The 25,589-nt window shown below is 47.3% G+C and overlaps 1 long non-coding RNA gene and 1 pseudogene across 1 annotated transcript; both read left to right on the top strand.

Annotated features, from left to right (window-relative positions):
* Nucleotides 1-10,948: 10,948 nt before the first annotated feature.
* Nucleotides 10,949-12,778, top strand: LOC144168243 (uncharacterized). The gene is made up of 3 exons (XR_013322169.1): nt 10,949-11,179; nt 12,101-12,236; nt 12,683-12,778. It is a non-coding gene; the product is annotated as an uncharacterized LOC144168243 (long non-coding RNA).
* Nucleotides 12,779-20,999: 8,221 nt separating this feature from the next.
* Nucleotides 21,000-24,423, top strand: LOC144157132 (THAP domain-containing protein 1-like; annotated as a pseudogene).
* The last annotated feature ends 1,166 nt before the right edge of the window (nt 24,424-25,589 follow it).

The following is a 25,589-nucleotide window of genomic DNA, read 5'->3' as shown; positions in this document are numbered from 1 at the left end:
TTTCCGCGATCGACGCGTGCCTCTCTCAGCTTTTCGTTTTAATCTTTTCCACAGCCTTCACGCAACATCCGTTACCTCCCGTCACAGCTCCTAAAGCATGCGTTGCGCCATGGAAACTAGGTTCGATAAAGTATCACAAGTCTTGGTCGATGACTGGAGAGACAATTAAGGAGGACAGATGTCTGTTTGGGCCCCTGACATTAGAAAGATCAAAGCTCTAGTCAATGTGCAAGGATAGGCAGCTGTTCGAAATTGTTCCGAATGCGTAAATGTGCCGCGCTCCACTTCTTCAACTCGCGAGCCCTGGCGTAACATATGTTATGACCTGAAATATGGTCCCCGCTTGTTACATTGTTAAATTGGTTGAAAGAGTATCCACAATCACCTAACTATCTCTAATTAGGCTTGAAATAAAGAAAAAGGACGGTCTAGGCGAATGAAACCAACTGTCTGTTCTTAGCAGGCATCTCGACGAAGAGACAGAAAGGCAGTTTAGGGGGTCAGCTGTACGGGTGGGGGCGGGAAGGGAGGCTAACAAACACCTCCCCCCCCCCCCCCCCCCCCGATATAAAATCCTTGCGATGCCAATGCTTTTAAAAATCGCAGCCACATTATTTCAGTGCTTGACTGCATTTTGACGCCGGAAATGTGCTGAGACAAATGTTGTAAGTGTGTATGCGTGCGTGTTTATTTTGTGTTGAGCCCAGCCCAGCCCAGGACATGGGCAGGCCAACGTGTTGAGGAGGATAAATTACAGCGCCAATCGTGTCATCAGTTGTGGTTTTGGCCGCTGCGAGTCCGCGCGAAACATTTCTCAGGCAAGGCGACTTTCCCCTCAGTTGCCTTTTGTTCCCTCAGAGGAATGGCTCCGTCAACAACCGGTCCCATTCATGACCAGTCCTCCGCTCCCCTCGTTTTGCAAGGCGTGTTTCATGCGGGTGCGCGCGGCGGGTGGGGGCTTGCTCCCCCTCTCAAGACCTGCAGGGGAAGTGCGTCAAAAGCCTGTTCTTGTGTCTTTTTGTATTCCGGCGTGAGGCTGCCTGGTATTTTCCTTTTCTGTCATCTGCACCGAGCGCAAAAAAGAGCGACAGCACAGAGCACGGCCTCCGCGATCGGCTGCCGGCGGCGCGCCGTTGCTCCGGCCGTCCCATTCGGCGCGTCCCCCAGCAAAAAAATGTAATGCGGCTCACTCCGCAACGTGCCGCGAGGTGGCGGTGTTAGCCGATGGTTCGGCCGCTCGCACCGGCTCCTCTGAATGGCTTGGCGGAGTTTGCGCGGCTGGGTGTCTTCGCTGTCGTAATTCCTCTTGCCTCCCCTACGGGCGTTTTGTTTTGATGAAATAAGAGACTTGACAATGATTTTATGAAGTCGGCTTGTCCCAGCAGCTTAGAGAAACTTATTTAACTGAAGCAAAGGTGTGCCAGCGATCAACGAAAGGTTGACCATGTTTCAAGCGTGGAGCGAGCATACGGAGTGGTACGCAGTACTTTCTCGGAGGTTATTTATAGAGTTATTATAAATAGTTATTTGGGATGATGAGAACAAGTTTGCAGTGTCGTGCCATGTTGTTGCAACGGTCACCTACCAGGCCCCATCGCGCAAGAAGCTAACATCCAGGGCACTGCCACGTGATTTGAAATTATAAGCATATGTATTAAATTTTTTACCGCAATAAAATATTTTCTGCTTGTGTCAGGCACACGCTTTGAGATCCTACATTTGTGAATAAAACTACTGCGTATATTAAAAAAACATTTTACTGCCGTTCTTCTGTGTGAAAGCTGACCAGCGGCCGGACCAGCAGGGTGCAATCGAAGAAGTGCCTGAAACATTGTTTGTAATTTGTGATTGAACGTATACGGTAGACTCCTTAGTTAATTCGTTTAATGAAACTGGACAACCATATGAAGCTGTTCGTTTCCCTCACGTAAATGTATTGACAGCAGACGGAAATTTCAACTTCAGCTGTGAACTAATTAATGGTGAAAAACAGATAAAAGCTGGCGTAATGTTCGAGTCGTTTCCGCTAATTATTGTCATATTTGTTTCGCGATAGTTTTGATAAAACAAAAGTTACAGCCGTTTTTTGTATCCATACACTCTCCACAGGGCCATGTAGAGCAGACGGGACTTTTGTAACACTTATAACGTCACTGTAAACTAATAATGACAATTAAATGAAGCACAGCGTAATGATGCAACCGCCCTGGCGACCAATTTTTTTATGATCTGTTTAGGACCGAGATGAGATCGACATATACAGAGCAAACGCCAGAAAGTTGGCTTTGCCGCAAGATACAAGATGTCAACGCGACTTTTTCAATGCACCCTGCTGACGTTCGCAGCTAATGATCGGAACTTAGCCTCTAACACTTCCCCTTAAAAACGTTCATAGAGACACTTTGCTAACTTGCAGGAATGCGAATGCATTTAATTTTAAGCTGTGCGATCCCCAATGTAGGTCCGTCGCGGTTGTGTCACCTTCTATTTCGACAATGTCTTACAGAACTGTACAGAACTGAATTAAGACCGTACGCCAGCATAAGAAATAACAATACCTGTTTATGATTTTAACATCATTTAAACGCCAGAAGTTTCGCTACCGCGGGATTATCGGAAAGGCATAGTCGGTTTCCGTGGAGCGTAGTGCGGGACAGCGCATGTGAAATGAACCCGTCTTGTCGCCACCGTAGCTCACATAAAGGCATCACCAGGTGCTGTAATATTACTTTCCATTCCTAGAAGCACCCGCCGCGGTGGCTCAGTGGCTAAGGCGTTGCACTGCTGAGCACGAGGTCGCGGGTTCGATTCCCGGCCGCGGCGGCCGCTTTTCTGATGGAGGCGAAAAGCAAAAACTCCCGTGTGTACGAGATTTCGGCGCACGTTAAAAATCCCCAGGTGGTCAAAATTAATCCGGAGCCCTCCACTACGGCGCGCCTCATCGCCTGCGTTGCGTCGGCGCGTTAAACCCTACAATTAATCAATCATTCCTAGAAGCAGCTATGGCCGTTTATTTTTGCCATGCGGAGCGCAAAAGCTGTCAAAAGCCATTTCGCGGACCGGCGCAGCACGGACGGCTGTTGCTTTCAACCATCGGCTCCGCGCGCCGCGGTGCGGCGGAAAGCGCCGAAACGACCCCTTCGAAATTACGCTCTCTCCGGCCGAATGGGACGGCCGGAGCAACGGCGCGCCGCCGGCAGCCGATCGCGGAGGCCGTGCACAGAGCATCAGAAGGTGTTTTGCGTCATCGAGAAATACACTTGTTGCCGGGAAACAACGATTTGCAAGTCAAATGCAGGTTACTTCAAATATACACGAAAGCACGCTTTTAACTATTTTCAGTAAGCATCATGAAGTTAAATTTATTTCAGGAATTGACTAGGAATGGGTAGGAATGAATGACTAGGATGAATGAATGAATGAATGAAATAATGAATGAATGACTAGGAATGAATAGGAATATAAAAAAATGAATAGGAATTGACAGTGTTATGTGTAATTTTTACACCCCTGTCACGTTTGTACCGCAAATTCTGCGCTATTGAAGCAGAAAACAAAAATGTGAGAGCTGCTTCTTATCAATGCGGCGATCGAATTAACACCCATTGGATGATTTGGTAGATCTGTAACGAACTCACACCTACAGTGAAAGCCAGAGTTGCCCTGCGCATGCAACGCGAGACTGCGACACCGCAGTTTCGCGTTATTTTGTTTCGTATTAGCCATATAAAGTACAACAGCATTGTTATGGTGCATCAGCCACAGAGGAAGAAGACACGAACGCCAGTGCCTAGCCTGCTCGCACGTGTGCTAAATTGTAGCCAAAACAAGACGCTGGGCGCGCTCAGATCGACTCTGAGGTGTACATGTATTGAAAAGGAAGTAGCCGAAGCTCTGGCGTTCTTGGTCTGCGCGGAGCCTTCTGTTATGTAAACACGCCTTGTTGGTTGATGGGTTGTATTAACGCGCCGATGCAACGCAGGCGATGAGGTGCGCCGTAGTGGAGGGCTCCGGATTCAACGTGCGCCTAAATCTCGTACGCACGGGCGTTTTTGCTTTTCGCCTCCATCGGAAAAGCGGCCGCAGCGGCCGGGAATCGAACCAGCGTCCTCGTGCCCAGCAGCACAACGCCTTAGCCACTAAGCCACCACGGCGGGTGTAAATACGCCTTGTAAATACATCTTCGTTTCACGTCTTCCTCTCTGTAACATTTTGGTGGCGGTTGCTAACCATATATCGATGCTCCTGCCTTGAGCCTATACGAGCGCGTAAGTGCTCACAATCGATGATACCCTACGCTCACGCTCGCGCTACAAACGGCTAGCCTCCTGGTTATAAGTTTAGTCGGGGAATCGACTTCATGATGTCGATGGGCGGTGGACCGAAGGTGAAATCAAGCACCGGGACCCTTGCGAAGTATTTTTATTCCCTTGCGAAGTATCTAACCAAGCTGTACAGCCTTCCTTTGTAGCCGCATAACTGTATTTCTAGAGTGGATTTCAACTTTTAACATCTACGTATATAAACTGCACTCCGCTGTCGCTCCGATTCCTCCCCATAGCGCTGCGCTGGCGGGCACGATTGCTGCCTAAATATTTTGATGGCTGCTGCTGCGATGTTGTTAATTCACTGCAAAAGCTATAATGTTTGACAACTTTGGATTTTTTGTTGGATTTTTTCTGTACCCGCTCCTGCAATGTCCCAGGCATGGGACAGCAGTATTTGTAAATAAACTGTATTACCTTTGATGAAACTTCATAAAAATATTTAGGCGACGAAATTGAAACTTTGAAAACTTCCCTTTGCGGCAGACGTAATCAATTCGTCAATTTTGATGCAAGCCTACGTTTATCCGCCGTGTAAAAGCACGCACCACGTCGAAATACGGAGTTACGCGTACAGTTAAACATGTATGTAAAGAAGTTGATAAAATTTTAAAATTTTCGTTACATGCAGGTTTTCATTATATGCAAGTTTCGATTTAAGGCACCCGTAAATGAAGCATAAAATAAATCAAAATACTTGACATGAGGGATAGTGAACTCTGTGGGCTAACGTACGGGATAGCAGAGGACCCCGGCTAGCTTTGCTAGAGAACGCTACGCGCCGTACACTAGCCCTGCGGAATCCGAAGACTCACGCACGGGTTCGAGTACTCACATGCGGTAGACAGGCTCCGGCAATCCAAAGTGAGGCTTTATTGCCTGGCAGATACAGTGCATACACCAGACAACACGACTATCGCTCGCGGGGAGACAGTGGCTCCTGTCGCTCGCTCAAGCCGCTGGGCTCAGACCTCGATATCCGTCATCACGGCCGCGGGAGCAGGGGAGGCATCCCGAGGCGACCGATCAGGGCAGAATCTCTCGGCAGAGTCCGTGGAGCCAACTGGGTTCACCGTCATTGGGGCATTCGGCGTAGGCACAGCCGAGCCAACCGACTCCGACCAAATCACCCAGTCGACTCCCCGCCGGAGCGCTCGTTCGTCCCGCAGGTCAGCTCGGAGGGGAGAGGAGATCTTCCCCAGGTCGGGGAGAGGGTGGCGCTAAGGAAGGTGACAAACTGGTCCTCCTTCCCTCGCGCCCTCGCGCACACGTTCGCGGCAAGCCGGTTCGGCGCGTCGCGCGGGGTCATGAAGAGGACACGACATGGAGGAAAGAAAAGCTTAGGAGAGGCCCTGACGTCACACCCAGCGCAGCCGGAAACGCCATTTCTGTAAGTCGAATGGCGGACCATTGGCCCTCCATGCCATTGGCGGACTCTTTTTGCCTCCCTCTCTCGGTGCACCTTCTCCGCCTCCTCCGTCCTGTATCGCCTCTCTTGTCGTCTGCATCTGCCAGCGCCGAGCCGGCGGAAATCAGCTGATAGGCAGGTAGAAGGCCGTTTTGCAGCGCGTGACCGTGAACCTAAACGCGCGGTTACACTGTTACACGTCTTCAGTGTGGCCGCAGCAGGTTTGCGAAGTGGCTCGCTCTAACAATGCCGCAATGCTGGGTGCCAGGCTGCAAGTCGCGATCGGTACCCAAGGAATTGGGCGTCACTTTCCACCGGTTAGTGCATCATTCCGCTGACTAGTATTCCTGTACACGTGCATTCATCCTTTGTTTGCAAATCGCCGCCGTTTATAGGTTCCCAAGCGATGGAGAACGCCGCAAACAGTGGGCGAACGCTGTGCGGCTACCGGACTGGAAAGTGCCCAAGTTTGCGTTGCAGTTTCACTGGCAATCCCAGAGATGACTAGTCAATTAAACGGCTGTTCTATATATATAGGTAAGCAGCACTTTATGCAGATTTCAAGCTAAAATATTGTGGAATATTTTTACCGTTGTTCGCGTGCCTTCGATAGAATTTTTTGCGAAGGAGGAGGATGAGGAGGAGGAGGAGGCAGAACGTTTTATTGAGCAAAAAAAAAAGGAGAGGGTGGGTGGCGTCAATAAACTTTTTTTCGCCAAGTTTAAACTTGTCTCAGTGTCAATAAATTCAAGGTGATATCAGTTGAAAACGTTCATACACCAACCTCGCAGTCTGAAGCGTTGAAAAGCGAAATCCAGAGCGAGACCACAAAAAGATCCAGATCCAGCACTCTTCCAGTCAACAGACGGACACCTACTAAGGTAATAGGGAGATGGAATTATATCAACTGGGAATCTACCTTGTAACAATTGCAAAGGCACTGCCGCGCATTGCCGGCCTAGCAAACTACATGCAGCGGCGATAACCAAAAAATTGAGTTGCGAATCGTTCGGTTGCAAGTCGCCTACGTACTGCACACCATGTATCACTTCCCGAAAATCTACCTGACGGGTGTCCGCGCGTACGACGGGACGGCGCGTTCACGATATCTGCACTTCAATAGGCGCGTCGTGATCGCGACCGGAGCAAAAGCTTGACGCGGTACAAGGTGCACTTCCAAGTAGAAATTAAATGACATATTCACATCGGCGCAGCTGTCGTAACTCGCTGCATCTTTTTCGAGTTCCGCAAGACAACAGCGCAGCAAAGCGAAGCAGCAATCTTCGCAATCGGACGACAAGGCAGGCGCTGCCTTTCCTCCATGAGTGGCGGACGGCGGGCGGGCCGTTGCTAGCATGGAGAAATGGTTGCTAGGACGCCGTTGCTAACGCGACTTTCAATGGCCGCCGAAAGCACGTGACTTCCTCCACACTTTTGCCAATGCACGGGGATAGCTGAGGGCCTCTCCTAAGCTTTTTTTTCCTCCATGGGACACGACCTACGTGACGCGCCGGCTACCCAAAATGGCGGCTCCCAGCTCGCGGAAACATGTGCAGGCGGGGCGTAGGGGAACACGGGCCCCCACAACTCTCCCTTCAAGAATTTATTTCAGAGTGAAAAAATGCTCTATTTGCGGCTTCTGCTTTTCCACGAAGTTTTTCAGTACACGGCAGTCCAAAGAATCAAGGTCACTTATACCCCTGTATTCGCAAGCGTAACGTAACTATCAATTTTGCCTTTTGACACTCTTCGCTTCTTTAACCAGTTTCAAGGAGCAAACGTGTGCTAAAAGGGCGCCTTTTCGCGAACTTGATGCTATTTAATTGTGCACTCAAACTTTTTGAGAAGGTGCTAGCTGGGATGCTGTACCGAACGACAACGTTGATCCTACTTGCCTGCGGAGACGGCACCTGAAATTGCGAGCTTGTCTTGAAAAGACAAATCTTTTCGTTTTCTAGTAGCAGAACTCATCACCAACGAACCTACACCTCAGAAATCAGTGGAGACGCGCGAATATACACACCGACAGTTGGGCCTAACACCTAACCGACACCACACTCACATTGGAAACACACGGTAGTTTGCAGCGCGGGCAATGTTCGCTAAATTAGTGCATATCTCCAGCCAATTTTTCAGAAAAAGTGCAAAAAACGATGGCTCATCAGCGTAGCGAATTCGTTACATGAAGGTGTAACTGTTGCCATGCCTTCGTTATATAGAGGTCAGGTCGAAAACGCATCGTTTTCAATGAGGCTGGCAATGGGGATTTGAAAAACTTTGTTAAATCCAGGAATTCGTCACATGGAAGTTAGTTACATCCTGGTTCAAATGTAATTGAAATGACTCCTTTTTTTCCCATTTTGTGCCTTGCAGACATTGTGCTAACTCAAAGCCAGAATTCTTCACACAGGCAAGGGCAAGACGATTAGGAAGTATTCGAGTCCTTATAATCAGCCGAAGCGCAATGTTTAGCCTCCAATTACGCGAACTTCGTTTAAAACCTTGAGTTGCGTTTGTTGTTGAAAAGCTGCGTACCCATATTTTTCTCATCATCGTGTGCGGCGTAAGGACACGAAGCCCCCGAAAAATGGGGAGGGTGAGGGAAAAGGGGGGCGGGGGGATCGAGCCTTTCAGCGCCCACTTTGTTGGCGCCTATGCCATCGAGCTAATTTGAAACGAATCATCCTATCAAAGTGTCTCCCTGTTACTGTTATGACGGGGTCTGGGACATTTCGGTGAAGCACGTTTCGGCGCACGGGCTTTTCGATGCACGGACTTCTCGGTTCAAAGGCATTTCGATGCGAAAACATTTTGAAGAACAGATATGGTTACTCGTAGTGTGCTCCTAACGTGCCACGATGGAAGACAACGAAGGTAGAAAACGACGACGAAGCGTTTGAGTACGCAAGCAGTGCACGTGCAGTTTTCTGTAAACCGCGGTAATAAGACAACGCCAGCGGTGCGCTGTCGAGCAGGTCATGTAAAATATATTTGTTGGTACTAGCCACCTACTTCGGTCTGGTTCTTGTATGCCTTATTTGCTTTGAACGTATTGTTGTATTTTGATTTTGGTAAATCATATGTCGTGAATGACTATTTACTGCACTTACTGAATTTTTTTATTATATTGATGCCGCGTTTCAAAAGTTTATCTTACGATTTGTGTCCATTGTTAGGTTTTTCTTTAACACACTTCAAGCAACACCTATTATAAAGCAGATTTATTTTACTCGTTGCGGCTTATTTCCTATTAAGTTGTGGTTCTTTGGGCAGGGGATAGATTGCTCTAGATTCACTCAGAAAACATTTTAGAAAACATTAGAAAGAGCAGTTTCTAGACGTAATATCCAGTAATTTGCGTAATATTGCGTGATTTACTGTGAAATGATATCCTATTATTTCTAGTCATGAGACTATGTAATTTTCGGAGCCGTTTAACGGGGGAGGATGAAGGGGGGGGGGGGGGGGGGTAGATGGACTCCATGTGCAAAGGCATTCCTGGCGAAGGCATGCTTTATCGGTGATCAGGCGAGAAATTACGTAATCGTGTTCGCTAATAGTGCTCAAGGCTGCAGGGGTAACTCGCTTGTTTAAAGCATACATGTACGAAAAAAAAAAAAAAAAAAAACCCTTTTTTGTAGTTATGTGACCACACAGTTATTCCGTACGCACCAGCCGGACTGGTTAAGTTGCCCACAATTCTTTTTTCATCGAAGCATGATATTTCTGACTAGTGAATCAAAACGTTTAAGTTCTAGTTTACAAAAAAAAAATGCCACTGGTGTTTTTTACAAATTTTCTCCCTACACCACTCGTATTTCATGTTTGGTTATGAAGCGTTCCTGATCCGGGCATCACGATCAGTCTCGTTGAAAGTCAATCTTGTTCGCGAGTCCTCCTCATTCTGTTCGTTGAGACGAGCAGGTAAGGCTGTCTTCACTTTGCGATGTAAAAGGCGAACTTCGCGGCGCTGTCCCCAAGGGCGGGTGGAGAAGTGTCCCGTCGCATATTGTGCGACGTTCCTTTGTGTAGCATCCCCCCACGGCTGTTTGTTCATTCAGACAGGTTTCAGCCGCAGACAGCGGTTGCGGAAAGTTGCTTGGAGATCCACTGCCTTCTCGCCCCATATGAGAGGGAAAGAAAAAAGGGCAAGGGCTCAAGGGGTATTTTCTCGCCACTGCCGAGAGGACCCCGTGCGCACCCAGCTCCAGTCGTTACACCGGATCGTTTACCTGGAACACTGCAGTTGTAGACGTAAGTATATGCGCAAGAGCATGCTTGTTCAGTCGTAGCCTGTTCGATGGTGTTATATCTTTCTCCGTGGTCTGTCCAACCGAGACCCGTTTATCGCTGGATATTCAAAACGAAGCGCCAGAGGCGGCGTTTGGGCAATGTAAGCGACATACAAGGAAGGTGTGCAGGAGCAACTCGTATTGGCCCGTGCACACTTGCGACGAACAACGCGATTTCTGTCGCGGCGACAAATTGGCCGAGACCGAACGACAAAACGGATCGCCGGGCGGCAAAAGTTTCCGAAATCGCGTCTCATAATCGAAAGTGTGAACGGGCCTTATATGTTTGGTGAACTATATAGTAGGCAGTATTGATGGAAGAATCGATGTTACGGGTACGTTGCATGGAAACGATTTTTGTTCGTTGCATGGAAACGATTTTTGCGCGCTTTGTGCAAAGCAAAGTGAATTCGGATAACTAACCTCGCCCACACTCGAATGATCTTCACTTCAGCCGGGCAAGTGAGCTAGCGGCTTGGGCACGCGAAACAAAATAATGTGCGTGTCACGTTAGTTCGCTGTGCGAAATTTTGAAAAAAAAAAGCATTACGTTTGCCCCTAATTGCCTGGCGATGCGATAATTATGTTGGGAATGCCGGGGTTCCTTAACGTGAAAAAAAAAGAGGGGGGGGGGTGCAGCTACTTCGGAATGTAGTCGATACAAATGCAAACGAACAGGTCAGAATGCACCCCTTGGTAGCCTATTTTGCCGCTGGTTAACTTAGACGGTATGACGGTGTACCTATCGCAAAAAGTTCGTCAGACTTCTGGGATATATTGTTAAAAGCTGCAAACCTGAGCCTTTTGTCGTAGCTTTCTTCGCTGGCGAGTAAGCAACCAGACAACCTGCGTGACTATATAGCCAACTTTGTTAGAAAGGGGCACTTTGAGGGCTGAAGGTGTCACAGAGGGTTGGAAAAAGTGCGCTGTTCGAGTACATGCGTTCGTTTGCGACTTACATTTTTGAAATGCATTAAGCAGCATAGCGCGTTCTTGAGTTGTGAGAAATGCACCCCAAAAGGCTGGTAAATAGCAGCTGGTAAAGAGTCGAAGTCACTTTCATTGCAGGCTATGGTTTTCAAGGTATACCCTCAAACCGGGAAAGCCGCGGAGTTCATCGACGATGAGTGCCAATCCCGAGACCATAGAAACTGGTAAGTAAATATTGTGTAAATGGCTAGCGGGTTTAGCGCATCAAAATGGAAATGCGAATTCAATCGATAACGCACACCACAACAGGAGCTGGAATGACCAGGGCAGGTGCCACTTTCAACTAAGCCGATAAAGATCCGAAGGGGGGAATTGGGGTTAAGAGGTGTGGGAGGTACTTGGTCATGCTAGCGATCACCCACTCCCTCTAAAGGGAACCGTTCCGCCCAAAAGAGGTCACTCTAGATACATAATTTTGCCTACTGCGCGTACTTTATCAGAAGTTTGGAACCAACACGCTTTCATTGGGGCCGCATTGATCATGCACAGCCGTCGTTCGCCGAAATAAAACCGACATGCTTCGAGCAAAAAGGCTAGTTCTAGTACTGTTCATCGGTGGTGCGGTTTCGAATAGCCTGAATCAAAGGCTTTTACAGCCGTGGTTCCAGGCGCTCTTCCAAACTTTTGAAAAATCCTGTAAATACTCAGCAGTGATTAATAACAGGGTGCGTTTCATATGACGAGGTAACAACGCCGACCGTGAAAAAACAAAAACCATGGTTAAAGTGAACGCTAACAAATTTAGTGGCTGCAATGATACGCATGGCTTTGACTGAAAAATGGAACCTTCCTGCATTCGTGCAAAAAAAAAAAAGAGAGAGAAAAAGAAGAAGAATGCCCGGGTTGTTGTAAAATGCTCAAATTCTTCCTCCTTTCTTCCCCTAGCCTGTTCCAAGCATGTATTAAACATGTCACACAACTCTTTTCAGTGCTGAGAAAGACTAGGATCGAAGTTGTTCGTTTATGAGTTCCCACTTTTATTACGGAAGTAAACTTGGACCATTATACACATTCGTGTTTAATGGGTGTGTTCTTTTGTGTGAACCATCTGTAATACCTCTGTATCACTTTGTGTTCTTTTTTAGGTGAAAGATCTGCCGGACTGGAGGAGCAAACGTCGCTTCTACAACCAAGCGAATTTTCAGATGGGTTGTTTCGATTGAGGTAGCGGTCATCTATATACAGTTGGACAGGAAGAAAAGAAGAAAAAAGGTCCGAGAGGTTAGTATCCGTTCCAGCATAGGCGTGCGCACAGGGGGGGCAGGGGGGGCGGCCGCCCCCCCTAATCATCTGAAGGGGGCGCCAAATTTGCCCCATGCCTTGCCGATGTAACACATGAAAGTAAAATTTCTGCTCAGAAATATTTTGTGTGTGTTGCAATTCCATCACATTGAAATAAAAATTTTATAACCATCCCTCTTTGCACTGCGTTCACACCGCAAGGCCTTCAGTGAGAAGAGGTCGGGAGTTGCTCTGGGGGGGGGGGGGGGGGGGCGCAGCGGTAAGACTTTGCCCCCCCAAATTGAGAACTCTGCGCACGCCTATGCGTTCCAGAGTAGTATTTGGTGAGTGTAGAAAATTTCTGAGAGCGTATTTTGATTTGTTTTAGTAGTTCAATTTATGAACTGCTATGCAGCCCATAACTAGTCGCGCCCTATGCTTTCCAGCTGCTGCTGGTGTGACGCAGGTCACAGTCGATAGCGGGCCACATCATTGGTGACTGGATCCACTTTGCGAATATTGGGCTTACAGGAACTCACAAGGTAAGCAATAAACTAATATTCTCAAAATTTAATAGTGCATTTATATTTAAATGATTTTCATCCTAATCTCTGCTTAATAAAAATACATGAACCATGCAGAAGACTTAACACTCCGCTAGCGAGCGACTTTGACGAACAGTCACTAACCTGTATAGGTTACTGACTCGGGAGATTCAAGTTTGGAGTCAGGTGACCCAAAATTTTGTGCGCTTGCTTTCTTCTGGTCATATGGTTAGCACGAGTTGCTGCGTAGCTGCTTGTTCGGTTACTCTCCTTTTAGTGCGTGCGTGTGTGCATGTGCGTGTGTGTGCGTGTGTGCGCTCGTTAACTAAACAAATCCTTAGGCGGCGACTACTTTTTCGCGCAAAAACCGCCTACTGCCGCAGCGTACTGAAGTAGGAATTGTTTGCTTTTTCCACACAGACGCAGCCAGCCCCTGGATGGAGCCTCCTCTCCTGCACAGCAGCAGCAATGGAGTGTAAATAAAAAAAAATATTGTAACCATGCAAAAATAAAATAAAATTTTATTTGAAATTTCACTTTTCCTTGTTATTTTGAAAATGCTTTAAAATATATCGTAACCGGCAAACGTGGATAACAGAAACAATGATCCACGATACACATTCCACACGTTTGGCAAAACGTCACTGTAACGTTCCTGGTCCACATTCTGAAAAGGTTTTGCAACGTTAAAAGATTGTTTCAAGCGTGTTTTCTGCAACGTTAGGTAAATGTAAATCCAACATAATTAATATGTTGTCGAAATGCTTCCTCACAGTTCCAATAATGTTTGACGAAACGTTACTGTAACGTTCTTAGTTGTTCTTAAAATGTTTTTGTAGGGTCTTCTGCAACGTTAGGTAAACGTAACTCCAAAAGTATTTATGTGTTGTAGAAATGCTTTCTTACTGTTCGCATAACGTTTGGCGAAATGTGATGTAACGTTTTACATTGTTTTTAAACGTTTTTTGAACGTTATTAGCTTGTTCGCTGCAACGTTAGGGAAATGTAACACTAACATCAATAATATGTTGTAAAAATGTTTCGTGGACGTTTAAATAATATTTGACAAAACATTATATTAACGTTTTTGATAACATTAGTTAAACATTTAAAAAAAATGACATTAAGAACATTGCTCTAACGTTAGCACCAAACAAAAAAAAAAACGTTCTTCTAATGTTTTGGTGCTACTTGGGAAATTTTCACCGCACTGTCACCCCCCTTCTCGTATGTGGAACTCTGTATCCGCGGTGATTGCTGTTTACGCGAGAGATGACCACCTTTCGGCCACTCGCCACATCGCGCGTGAACGGGTCGGCGGTGCCGGGACCGACCTACGCGGCCGTTTGGCGTAAATCTCGGCAGATATTTGAGCATCGCTTTGAAAACCATAGCTGATGACACTACCTAGCACAATTTTTCACCACACTACCATCCACTTTCACCCACCTGAAACTTCTTTTCCACGGCTATAGTGTGATATTAACAAGCGGCGACAAGTTGCTGCCGCGACCTGCGTCGGTTCGAGCCGCTCCGTCGGCCGTGCGGGCAGGCACGGCGGATGCGTGTGCGGAGCGTTTTTGCGAGCAGTAAACGCTTCGTGATTTCCTGCTTTATACATTTTTTGCAAACAAGGGAAATCTATAGAACTTAACTCGGTGATCGTCGTAGTCTACAATGTTGATCGGGGAAACGAGCCGCAGCTTAAGCTTTGGTCGCATACGTCATACACCACCACTCTCAAGTTGTTTGCGGATAATGTACCACAGTTTATACGGTTATAAAGTGCCCGTGAGGTTAAACTGCACTTAACTGACGCAGAGAATTAACTTCAAACGACGGAAATTAACCCGAAAATACTTTTAGAACACGCGTCCTAAACGAAGTGTCACGCGCTGCAAGCCGCAGCAAGATAGGAACGGTGATCGTACAAGTAACGTCAAAACGATCGCAGCGCCGGCCTTTCCAGTGGTGGGCCATCGCGGCCAACACAAAGGGCTTGGGATAACTTTAAATAAACTACGTGGCTATTTTTAGCGAGCATCGAAATCTTGACAGCAAGGTGTTTTCGCTTTTCACCATCCCCAGGATTGAGGGACACGCGCCGCGGAAACCTGACTGCGCCCCTCTCCCGGCGCTTCGCCCGTCCGGGGCGTAACTGAATGGGGCAGAAAAAAGAAACGGCCGCCGTTTAATAACGAAGACAGCTAGAAAAATCGACTCCGGGATATCCGTAGCATGGCTCTAGCGGCATGCCGTGGCAAAATATTGGGCTTGTACGACTAACTCACGAGGTTCCCGGGCAGTCTAAAATTTTTCTGCTGCGGCCTATGAGAACAGGCTGGATTTCAGGTCGTTCCGCACTAGTTAACACAAAATTGTGGCGCTCAGAAAACAGATAGAAAAAACGACTCCCGGGTTTGAGTACTTCAGGTTGTGGGCTACAAACCTGTTATTGTAGATTTTTTGCAACGTTGTTTGTGTAGGTTCCCTGCAACACTTTTCATGCCCGGGGTGAGGCGTATCGCCACAAACTTCGAAAAACTGACGCTACGTGGCGCCCCCGTCCCCCTCCTTTTTCCTGGAAGGAGTGGAGAGGAGGACCGTCTCCACCCAACACAACACTCGCCTCTCCTCAGCGGAACCAGGGAGGGTTCCCATCTGTTGTCGCTGAGAGTAACAAAGAGGCAGTCGGTAGTGTGCACGAGGACGAACAAGGCCTGCTCCTCTGGTTTATCCCAAGGAGGTGGGGGAGATAATTGCTGCCACTGAAAAGGTTTGGCTGACTTGACTGTCCCCCCTCCTCATTTTTAGATTGCGCAGAGCAAACAAAGCGTGCTCCCCTGGTTTTTTCGCTCGGGGTGAGGGGGGGGGGGGAAGACTTTCCAGCACAAGAACTGTGCCTGAAGGACCTACGACGTGTCCACACGCGCTACTGTGTACAGTTTTTACTTCTTCGTTTTCTTTCTTTTTTCTGAGGTGGCAAATAACGCTATGTTAGTACGGTGTCAAATGTGAAAATAAGTTATCCGCACGGTTTCCTGCAGTGATGCGTTAAATGGTGTAAAACGTATATGTTTGCGCGCAGGTATGCCATTTTGTCTTTTTTTACATACGGATTAGTATGAATGTATTTGTAATCTGTTTAGCGTTTTCTCTTCTTTTGCTGTATTGTGTTTTTCTTATGTATACAGGTAATCATGCCGTCCTTGTTACTGTATATATCTATTCCCACACATGCCTAAGGCCTGGCGCTCAGGCTGGAAGTATGAAATAAATAGTAAATAAATAAAAATAAAGCACTATCTTCAAGTTTCTGAGACTGAAATTATGGCGCAAGGGGGGTTGCCAAGAGCTGAACGAGCGCCGCTTTTTTAACGCTATTATATCGAAGCGGCGTCCGTTTTATCAAAAATCGTTTTCTCGAATGCCGGTTTATAGATTCACCAATGTTCGTTGGTTTTTTTCATTTAAATTGTTATTTTATTCAATTTATGTACCATTCATCCCAATGCTATTTAAACGCTTTTTACCAGAGGGAATATATTAATTAGAGGTGTGTTCAAGTTTAATTAATTGTTTTTCATCCTTTTGAAAAATTCCCAGTATATTGCCGTAGTTTCGCAGTTTTTTTCCCGCAGCTTTTTGTTCAATATTTGTTGCCTTTAAGCTTTGCGAATTTTCTCATTCTTGTGTGCGCTCTAGAGAATGTGTTTGATATTTTGTTAATTGTAAATATTAAAATTGTGGCCGCGCTCCACTGCTTCCAAGGCGCTTCCATCAGAACAGCACCAGCTAAAAACTGATATGCGTTAAAAACGGTTATAAAAAGTATAAACGACGCCGTAAGAAGCATGCATATACGTGAAAAAGTCAATGGCGCTTAACCGAAATGGAAGCAATTATACATTTACAGCACACTGTTACAGTTAAAGTGTCGTGAATTATACGAACGCAATGGTAGTGCTGCACCTGAAATTAACCCCAATGTTGAGCATTGATGTTTGGGATTCCAAGTTACTACTATTTAGACGCCTATGAACGGCCCTAGGACATTTCGATGTACTGGAACATTTCAATGCGGGATGTTACGGTGCAAGCATTCCGGTGCACCGACATTTTCGTACGCCAACTTTTCTGCGAACGGATTTGTGTGCTTATTTGTGTGAAACTTTCGGCAACTTATTATTTGCGTAGGTATTAGGTTATGGATGACTGTCTACGCACTGATTGCATCGTTTGTGTTTATGCTTTGAAAGTTTTCGGTCAGAATTTGAGATTTTTTAGAGCTTTATTTAATAACTCCTTTAGGCAATACCAATTATTATGTATCTTATTTTTTTCTAGGGGCGCGGGCGAGGGTTAAGAAAGTCACAAAAAGAGCAGCTTCTTGCCGCCTTGTGTGGCGCCTTGCATCTGCGCAAAAAGAGATATTTAACGATGTTACGGCACATATAATGTTACACTGACGTCGAAAGGGACAAATTATGCAGCTCTTAAAGCTTTATGCTGTCGTTCATGAAACTTTGTGTAAATGAGCTGAAGAAACGGTTTTCATTAAGACTTGTAACAAATAAAACTTGCTCAAACGTAGGCACTTCCAAAAAAAGACGTCTATTGCTAAGCTTGCGCACCAAGCTTCTGAACTGTGCCTTTTCTGTGCACCCTTCGGTGTCACACACAATAATTGCAGCTCTTTTTCCTAGGTGTAAATTCCGAGGACACCTAAGCACTTTTTTATGATACAGTGATTGAGAAAGCATTAGTGTCCAGTTGCCGAACGTGCACTCTCAATCGTCCTTTTTTCTTTCCTGTCTGTCTATCTGTCCGTCTGTCACTCGATTCAGCCGCTGGGCCAAACATGAAACAATGCTGGAACAAGGAGTATATATAGGCAAAACCGTCCCAAGCTACTGAACCTGGCGGAGTGCATATATTTCTACGTGTCAATATTGTTCAGAAGAAAAACTTGGCCGCGTATCTGCTCGCTTCGCTGCAAATGTCGTCGAAAGGCGATAGTCTTCTGCAGCCCCTGCCGTCTCATACATTCTCCTCCCCCCTCTCTCACTCCTCGCGCGTCTGACGCGATGGAGGGTAGCTAAATTAAATCCACTTTTCCCGCGCTGCAGAGCTCGCACGCCATCTGTTGGAACCTTTGCTACTGTTCGGCTTAGGGTTGCGCTCGAGCTCGAGGCTCGGGCGCCAGCTTCTTTTCGTATTTTTTGGTCAAACCATTGTTTTAACGCCTCTTTTTTAAATTGCTATCGTGAAAACCAAGGCCATGTCTATGCTTATTTAAAAGAACGCGCGTAATCCCGGTTATGTGCTTACATTTTGCCTCAAATGTACCTGGGGTTTCCTTCGCGCCATATTATTGGGACATGTATGACAAATCTTGGCAGTTTTAGAAGTTTGGAACGGTTTTGCGTATATAAGCGTCTTGTTTAATAATATTTATAACTTTTGAACCGGTGGCTGAATCGGTGCCGTCCACCGGGCGGGCGCCCTAACATCTGCGCTTCATGCTCGCCAAATAAAGATATATCAATCAATCAATCGCGTTTAAGTAGCCCAAGAAAGACTATCGTCTTTAAAAAAGCATTAGGCATAATTGAGGCAAAACATTAGTGCATAACTGGCCGCAGCAGCGTTCTTTTATTCAAAAATAGACGTGCGATTGGTTTTAATAAAAATGCGGTAAAAGACGGTGTCAAAAACAGGCCAGATAAAAGTAAATATAATAAAAGAAAGATGTCTCCTCAAGAGTGAGAGAGAGAAACCTTTATTTGGGGCAAGGCTGGCCCTAGGCCTGTTGGGGGAATAGGATCAAAGGAATGGGTAAGGAAGGGGAGCAGACCGGCCGTTCTATACAGCTCGTGCTAGACCGCTTGTGACTGCGAATACAGCAATCTTGTGAAGGATGGGAGTGCCCACGGAGTGAGGGTCTATGGCTATCGCGGGATCGTTGGTGGGGGCAGAGAAATTTCTATAGCGAGTTAATTTGGGGCAAAACCAAATGAGGTGGTGCAGATCAGCTTTGGTTAGGGAGTGGCACTTGTTCACGAATACCTCAGCAGCTCTTGGAAGCGTAGGTAGAGAAGCCAGGAACCCAGGCGGGGTGAGGTTTTTTTTTGAGGCGCTGTTCCAAGAACAATTGAAAGAAAAGGTCCCAACAGGTGGCGCGCGAACCAAGAAAACGAGGGAAAAATGAATCTAATTCATCAAACTTCAATTGCATTAATTATGGGGCAGGCAGGGGGAGAAGAACAGCGTGAGGGGGAGAGGGGAGGATGTTACGAGGCGGGGGCGGCCGAAGGCTATGGTATACATTTGCAGCAAAGCAACCAGATACGCAGCCAATTTCTTATCTTCTCCTCGTGACTATGACTCGGCACATACCCGGGGAACGTACTGTAAATAAAAATACTACTTACAGTACGGTAGCATACCCCATTTCAGGTAGTATGACGGACAGGGCGTTTCACGTAAGAGCGCTAGTCCAAGAATATTGTTCACTGATCATGTCGCACACTAGCCGGTGGTTGGGGCGGGGAGTATTAAAATATTTTAGTGTACGTCTAAAAGAAAAGAAGAACCTACCCGCAATCAGTAGCACCTTTCTCTTCTTGAGCAAAGCTGCCTCAGGGGCTAGCGCGTGCAAGTCGATCCAGCACGTGCTCTTTTCAGAAGCGTTCTCGTCGGGCCGGCGTGCGTCTTTTTTAGCTTTGGAGGCACCGGAAAGCCCGTTGAGCGGACGCGTCCCACGCAATAGAAAACATTCATAACGTGTTTTTCTTTTACTTGCCGAAGACTTGCATATGCTCATCTGCTTGTTTTGGCACTGTCGCGTTAATTGCGTATTTCTTTGTTTTCCGTTACTCATAATGTTAGTATACTTGCACCTCAACCTTAACGCAAAGTAGGTAAGGGTTGAGGCATTTGATTTTTGGTTTTTTATGAACCCCGAAATAATAGATTATGATCTTGCTCTACCGCTTGTGCTTTGCAACAATAACGCAAAATGTTTTTGTGCTGCAAATTATTTGTCAATGCAGATATTAGCATAGGAAAAATAATTTTCCTGAATTCGGGTGTGAATGTTCGCGCGTAGAAATTAAAAGCGAGCAGAAAAAGAAAAGCTCGTTTCGTTTAATTGCATGCGTCTTCAAAAGACGCCCACATATCAGACACCTGATTAATTCTAATGTACGAATCAATGTACCAACGCAATTTGTGCAAGTTGTTCAACAGCAAAAAAAAAAGTTGGGGTTGTGCCAAGTGCGAACAAGTATCATGCAAGCGGAAGGAAATAAAAATGCCCTGTGACAAATTGAACAGATGACCCCTTAATGTCGAAAAGGCGACCCATGGGACCTGAAAGGCTTTCGGAACCGACGTCCCCCAACAACACGTTTCATTCCGTGAAATAGCCAGGACACCGGGCTGGTCGAGCGGCGCGGTGAGCAGACGATGCGTCCGTAGCAGACGACAAGACGACACTGGCAAAAGTTAACTCATTAGCGACGCTGCAGTTGACCCGAGCCTGCTCGATACGTACTAACGCACATTGTTTCACAAGTCGAAAGAAAATTGTACCCGGGTCTTTCCTTCGAGTGAGAAATGCGGCACGAGCGCCACGAAAAAAGCAGGCGCCCGAGCGGGGCGAGCCCTCCCCGTCCACACGGGTAGGGTGCCTCGATGCGCGCCCGCAGAGCGGGGGCGCATCGAGGCACCAACCGCAGCCCATGCGGGGTCGTTTTGTGAGGGCTCCCATCTTGTTTTTTTTTTTTTTTCCTTCCTGGTTCGGCGAATTACAAAGGCGAAAAGCTGGCCTGTTTGGGAAACCGTCGCGAGCGGCTAGACCCTGTGTGAAGGCCCTGCTTCTCGCACCGCGGGGGAGAGAACAAGAGAGAAGGAATTGTGTCTTCAGGTCGCGACGCCACGTGGTGTCAGTTTTTCGAAACTCGACGCCGTGTCCCGAAATCCTGGCCATGCTCCATCAGAAAAAAATTGCCGCCGTGGCTGGAACCGAACCCGCGTCGCTCAACTCACAGCACAAAGTGTTTTCGACCGCGGCGAGTTCGAAGAATTTCTGCGACAATCAGTTGCCACATGCCATTTAATATCCCAGATTAGTTGTATCCTATTTCTAGAATATTTATTTTAGACTGGAACAGTACGGGAACAAAGCCGATTGGGAGCTGCTAGCGCGGAGCCTATGGACAGGTACTCGCATTTCGACAAATTCAACATAGCTATAGACAAGTTACTATATCCATTAAAAAAATGTAAGTGGCACAAACTCTCCTCGTTGTGAGCATACAAGTAACGCCACGTCATCAGCATAAATTTGACTTTTACTAGCTGTTTCACTTCGTGGGAGAAGAAGGCCCCTAAATTTTGATGTCTCAGCACAGCCTGCAGAAAAAATTCCCCCGCATTTCCCCGAGGGGGAGAATGTGAAAGTGCGAATGCACGGTTGTCGGCCAAGGAGGATATAAAGATTTGCTGGAGTGGAAGCGGCGCCCATTAGGTGACGCCAGCGGCCGCCATCTTGCCGGAGGCAGAAAGCGCGCTGCCGGCGCGTCGCCTGTACGATTCTTCGCTGGTGCACGCTGTTTTGTTAAAGTTTTAAATGAGGGAAAGTCTTGCTCTTGGATAATAGTTGCCTCGTGCGTTGCCTACAGATGTACAAACAGGCTGAAGAAACGTTGTGGCCTCACATTTCACCTTTAAACATGTTCAATTGAGCTACTCGCGGTCATTTCAGCCGCATTGTAGTTTGCTTGCACGCCCGCGCATCAAGCAGCAGCAAAATGACGTTGCGGGTACGTTTGGGCCGCAGCTGATAGTCGTATATTTCTTGACAGGTTTCCGAAGAATGCAGAGGGGGGAGTGTTTGGGAGCGGGCAGTTCGCCGTGAAGGGTGGCGTGCTAAGGATGGAGGCCGCCTGTGCTCTGTGCATTTCACTCCTGAGTGCTTCGACCGCACTGGGCAAACGACGCGACTGCGGGTGGGAAGTGTGCCCACAGTGTTTCCAGCTTTCCCCCTCATCTGCAGAAACTTGTAAGTATTACTGCCATCGTTACATAAAAACTTGTCCCACAAACTGTTTTTGCGGGTACGCGCGGCATTTTTTGTGGGCCGAGAATAGGCGGTACGGTTGAGGAGTAGCTGTTGTTAATTGGTGATCAAGAAACATATCAAGATACATCCGGCGAATAGAAAGTTACACTAGAGCGGGTGCCATGTCTTTTTTTTTTTTGGCATACAACTTCTCGTGCATGACTATGAAGAAGCTTGTTGCTTAATACATCTATTATTTCTCCCAAAAAAATGTGTAGCCTAAATGTTGGATTCACAGCATTGATATAAAGTTTTATATAGTTTTTGCGCTTGCTGCCTTTTTTACTCGTCTGAGAAAACGTATGGTTTCAACTTCAGGTAAAACGGAAGCGTCCCGACCCCAAGTCTCGAGATTTCCCGGCCACGCCTAGTTCTGAGCGTTCTGGGTTGTGCGACCTGCATGGAGCTGAAGATCCCCCTGAAGACTCGCCCACCAAACAGTTCTACAAGGACAAGGTCCTTGCTTCACGAGAAGAGATAACGCAGTTAAAGAAGAAGGTCAAAGCGTTGCAGCAAACTAAACGAAGGCTGGTCAAGAGAAACGAAACCACCCAAGAAATCATCAAAGAAATCAGAGAGCGAAGGCTCTTGTCAGGAGACGGTTCGCTTGTGTTCATGGGCGTCCGGAAGGGGGGGCAAGGGGGGGCAACTGCACCCCCTTGGAGATTGGGATATTTTTATGCACTACAAAAAAGCTCCCCAGCTTGGTTGGCCCATAATTAAAATAACTTTGCCTTGAAGCACGGAAGAGAGGAGAGGATGACGCCGACGTTCTGTCCTTTGTCCCGCCCTTTAGCGCAAAGCTTTTTTAATTATGCACATGTACCAACTAGCCCAACAATCCATGTTACTGAAATGATTACCACACTCAGGTCCTGCGTATCCGTATGGAACGCCCTTCAAGACGGCGGTCAACATTGCACTTTAGACCGAGAAGCAGTCCGGCATTATAATTTCCCTTGTATACCTATGGCTTCGGGGAATCCTCGGACTAGCGGCGCGGACTCTCCGCGGTGAGTCTGAGACTGTAAATCGAAGAGCCCCACTGACTGAAATTGCCGGTCATGTGACGACAGTGAAACAGACTGCCTGTGCTGGCTATTTTAGATAGCGAACAATTCTGAAAGGCTTGACTTTTTTTTTGTTTTTTTTTCTTAGCTCTAGATTTATGCAGTATTACCGCGAGAACATCAGTTTTCGGACAAATTTGCAGCTATATCTAGCTTAAAATCTTCACCGCTACACTTAGTAGGGAGAGCGTAACATCCTCCCGTGCCACGGAGGAGAACCTTTTCTTTCCTCCATGTCCCGTGCCGTCCCAGCACATTGTACACCCATTCCTTCAAAATTGCGAAATGTTGGCACCACCCAAGCCCAGAAACAAAACCTATAAATCAGCCCCTCAAAACGCTTGCACGTCTGTAGTGCATTGAAAGTCAGGGAGGCCAGTAGTATCTTTATTGTGTGAGCCATTTCAACAGACTTCATCACACATGTCATCTCGCAATTTGCCCAGGAAAACTCGAGGCCTCTGCAGCTGCTATTCAAAGAACATTGACGGAGTGCAGTTGTATGTGAACGTGTTGTGATGTGTGCTGGCGATCAGTTAGCGTGAGTAGAGAACCCTCACGCAGCGAGACTGACCACTCTTTTTAACGAAGTGACAGTAACGTTTCGAATTTTCTTTATTAACTTTATTTCTTTCTTCGGTAATAAAATTCAATGTATATTCTTCAAGTCTGGTTCTAATTCGCTGTTTGTAGGTGTTGTAACCACAAATAGCGCTTTTTTGGTGCTGTCCAACCGTACCCCCCCCCCCCCCCCCCCTCCGCGAATGGATGCCCCCCCTTGCAAAAAGTTCTGCGGACGCCCTTGCTTGTGTTTACATCGGTTTTCTCAGATGACAATCAGCAACTACTTTGCAGGGCAGGCAATGAACAGAAGGGCAAGTACCCACCTGGGCTGCGAGCATTTGCACTGACTTTGCATTTTTATAGTCCCGCCGCGTATGAGTACGTACGATCCAAGTTCAACGAGTCCCTCCCGTCACAGCGAACACTTCTGGGCTCGTACAAGTCGATTCAAGGAGCTCCTGACATCTTCTAGTTCGGGAAACTGCACCAAAGACACGGTTTTCATCCTGAATGCCACTACTGTTGTCTCCCGGACATGTGCAGGTCCTCGATCTTGGAACCTCATGACGACCACGACTACATGCACCCCGAAAACCTTTCTGCCGTATAGTTGTTGCGGTGGTGGCTTATATTGCAGGCATCGTTGTACGCCAATTGTACAGGTCAAAAACATTCGAAGAGTGCATTGCAGCCTTGTACTCAGATGAGCCAGCTCCTCTAGTTGAGCAGAAAAAAAGGTGGGCTCGTGTCCCCGTCCAAGGATGTTATTGGCTTGTGTGAAGCCGTTGAAAAGGGGCTGCGACGGCTACAGATTGAGTGTGCAGCAATTCAAGCATCAAGTCAAAGCATCTCGTTTTGGGAGTGCTACGATTGTCTGTAGAGGAAAAATGTTTTCACAAGCTAGAGCAGTACATTCTTGACCTTGATCTCCTTGACAATCATATCTACAGCTTGGAAACCGCGAGATCGTAAAGGACAGGGTCAGGCCCGTTCTTTCCAGAATGATAATCTTCAAACTCCAGTGAGCCTCCCCGCAGTGCGCTATTTGGCTATGCTGTCGCATGTATTTTTAATGTTTGTGTGATTTTGTAATTTGTGCCATTTCCGAGTTTTTTTTAAAGCGTTTTCTTAGGCCATTTGGCCACCGACAAGCGAAGAATAAATGCTTAAAACCTGACGCAACTGTTTTTACTGCTTTGAAGATGCGGGAAACTGCATTTGCTGCACAAATAAGCGCGAGCGCAGATCTACTCGGCTGTTTCTTGCCACTTCCAAGATGGCCGCCGGCCGCTCGGCGCGGCTTCACCCGCTCCCATGGGTACCCATAGGCGGCTTCCACTCCAGCAAGTTTTCATATCCTCCTTGTTGTCGGCCCGCTTGCGGCGCTTGCGCTCGGCCCCCGCAGCCCACCGCCTCGCCGCCTTCTCTTCCATCTCTTCCATCGGGTTTGTAGTATCACGTGTACACCACGCAGTTATCACGCCGCTATAACGCCGCTGAGTCGCCAACGCACGCCGCTGACGACGTAGTTTGAATGCGTTAAAGATATAAGGCGCGTCACTAACACTGATATCAGCGTCGCGTCCGTGGCTTGGTCGGTAGAGTGTCGCGCTGCGGCCGCAAAGTCCTCGGATCGAAACCTGGCGCCGGATGCTGTTTCTTTTTTAAATATAGAGGAGCACTGCGGACGCCGACGCCGCCGCCGCCGCCGGCGGTGGATGGTTTGGGGTCGCTTATAAAGTGCACTTAAAAGCTCTAAGGCCAAAACGAACAGAGCAGGTGATAGCGGACACCCTTGTCGCAGGCCACGGATAACGAAAAAATTGTTCACTCTCTACGCCAAAAAGAGAGTGCTCCCGATCCCGATATGATGTGGCGTGTCACGCGCGATAGGCTCTGAATGCTGTGCCTGGGAAGGAACAGGCCTGGTGACAAAGCAACAGTCGCATTCATCGGAGTATATTCAGCTCAGCAATCGTCGTTGTTGATCGGGTGAATCGGGAAACGAGCCGCAGGTTTCGCTTCAGCACGGTCACGCGCAGTCTCG

The sequence above is a fragment of the Haemaphysalis longicornis genome, unplaced genomic scaffold (assembly GCF_048455015.1).
Source record: "Haemaphysalis longicornis isolate Haplotype H1 unplaced genomic scaffold, Haemaphysalis longicornis Haplotype H1 scaffold_1, whole genome shotgun sequence".
NCBI classification, from domain to species: domain Eukaryota; kingdom Metazoa; phylum Arthropoda; class Arachnida; order Ixodida; family Ixodidae; genus Haemaphysalis; species Haemaphysalis longicornis.
This window is presented reverse-complemented; position numbering and strand designations above follow the sequence as displayed.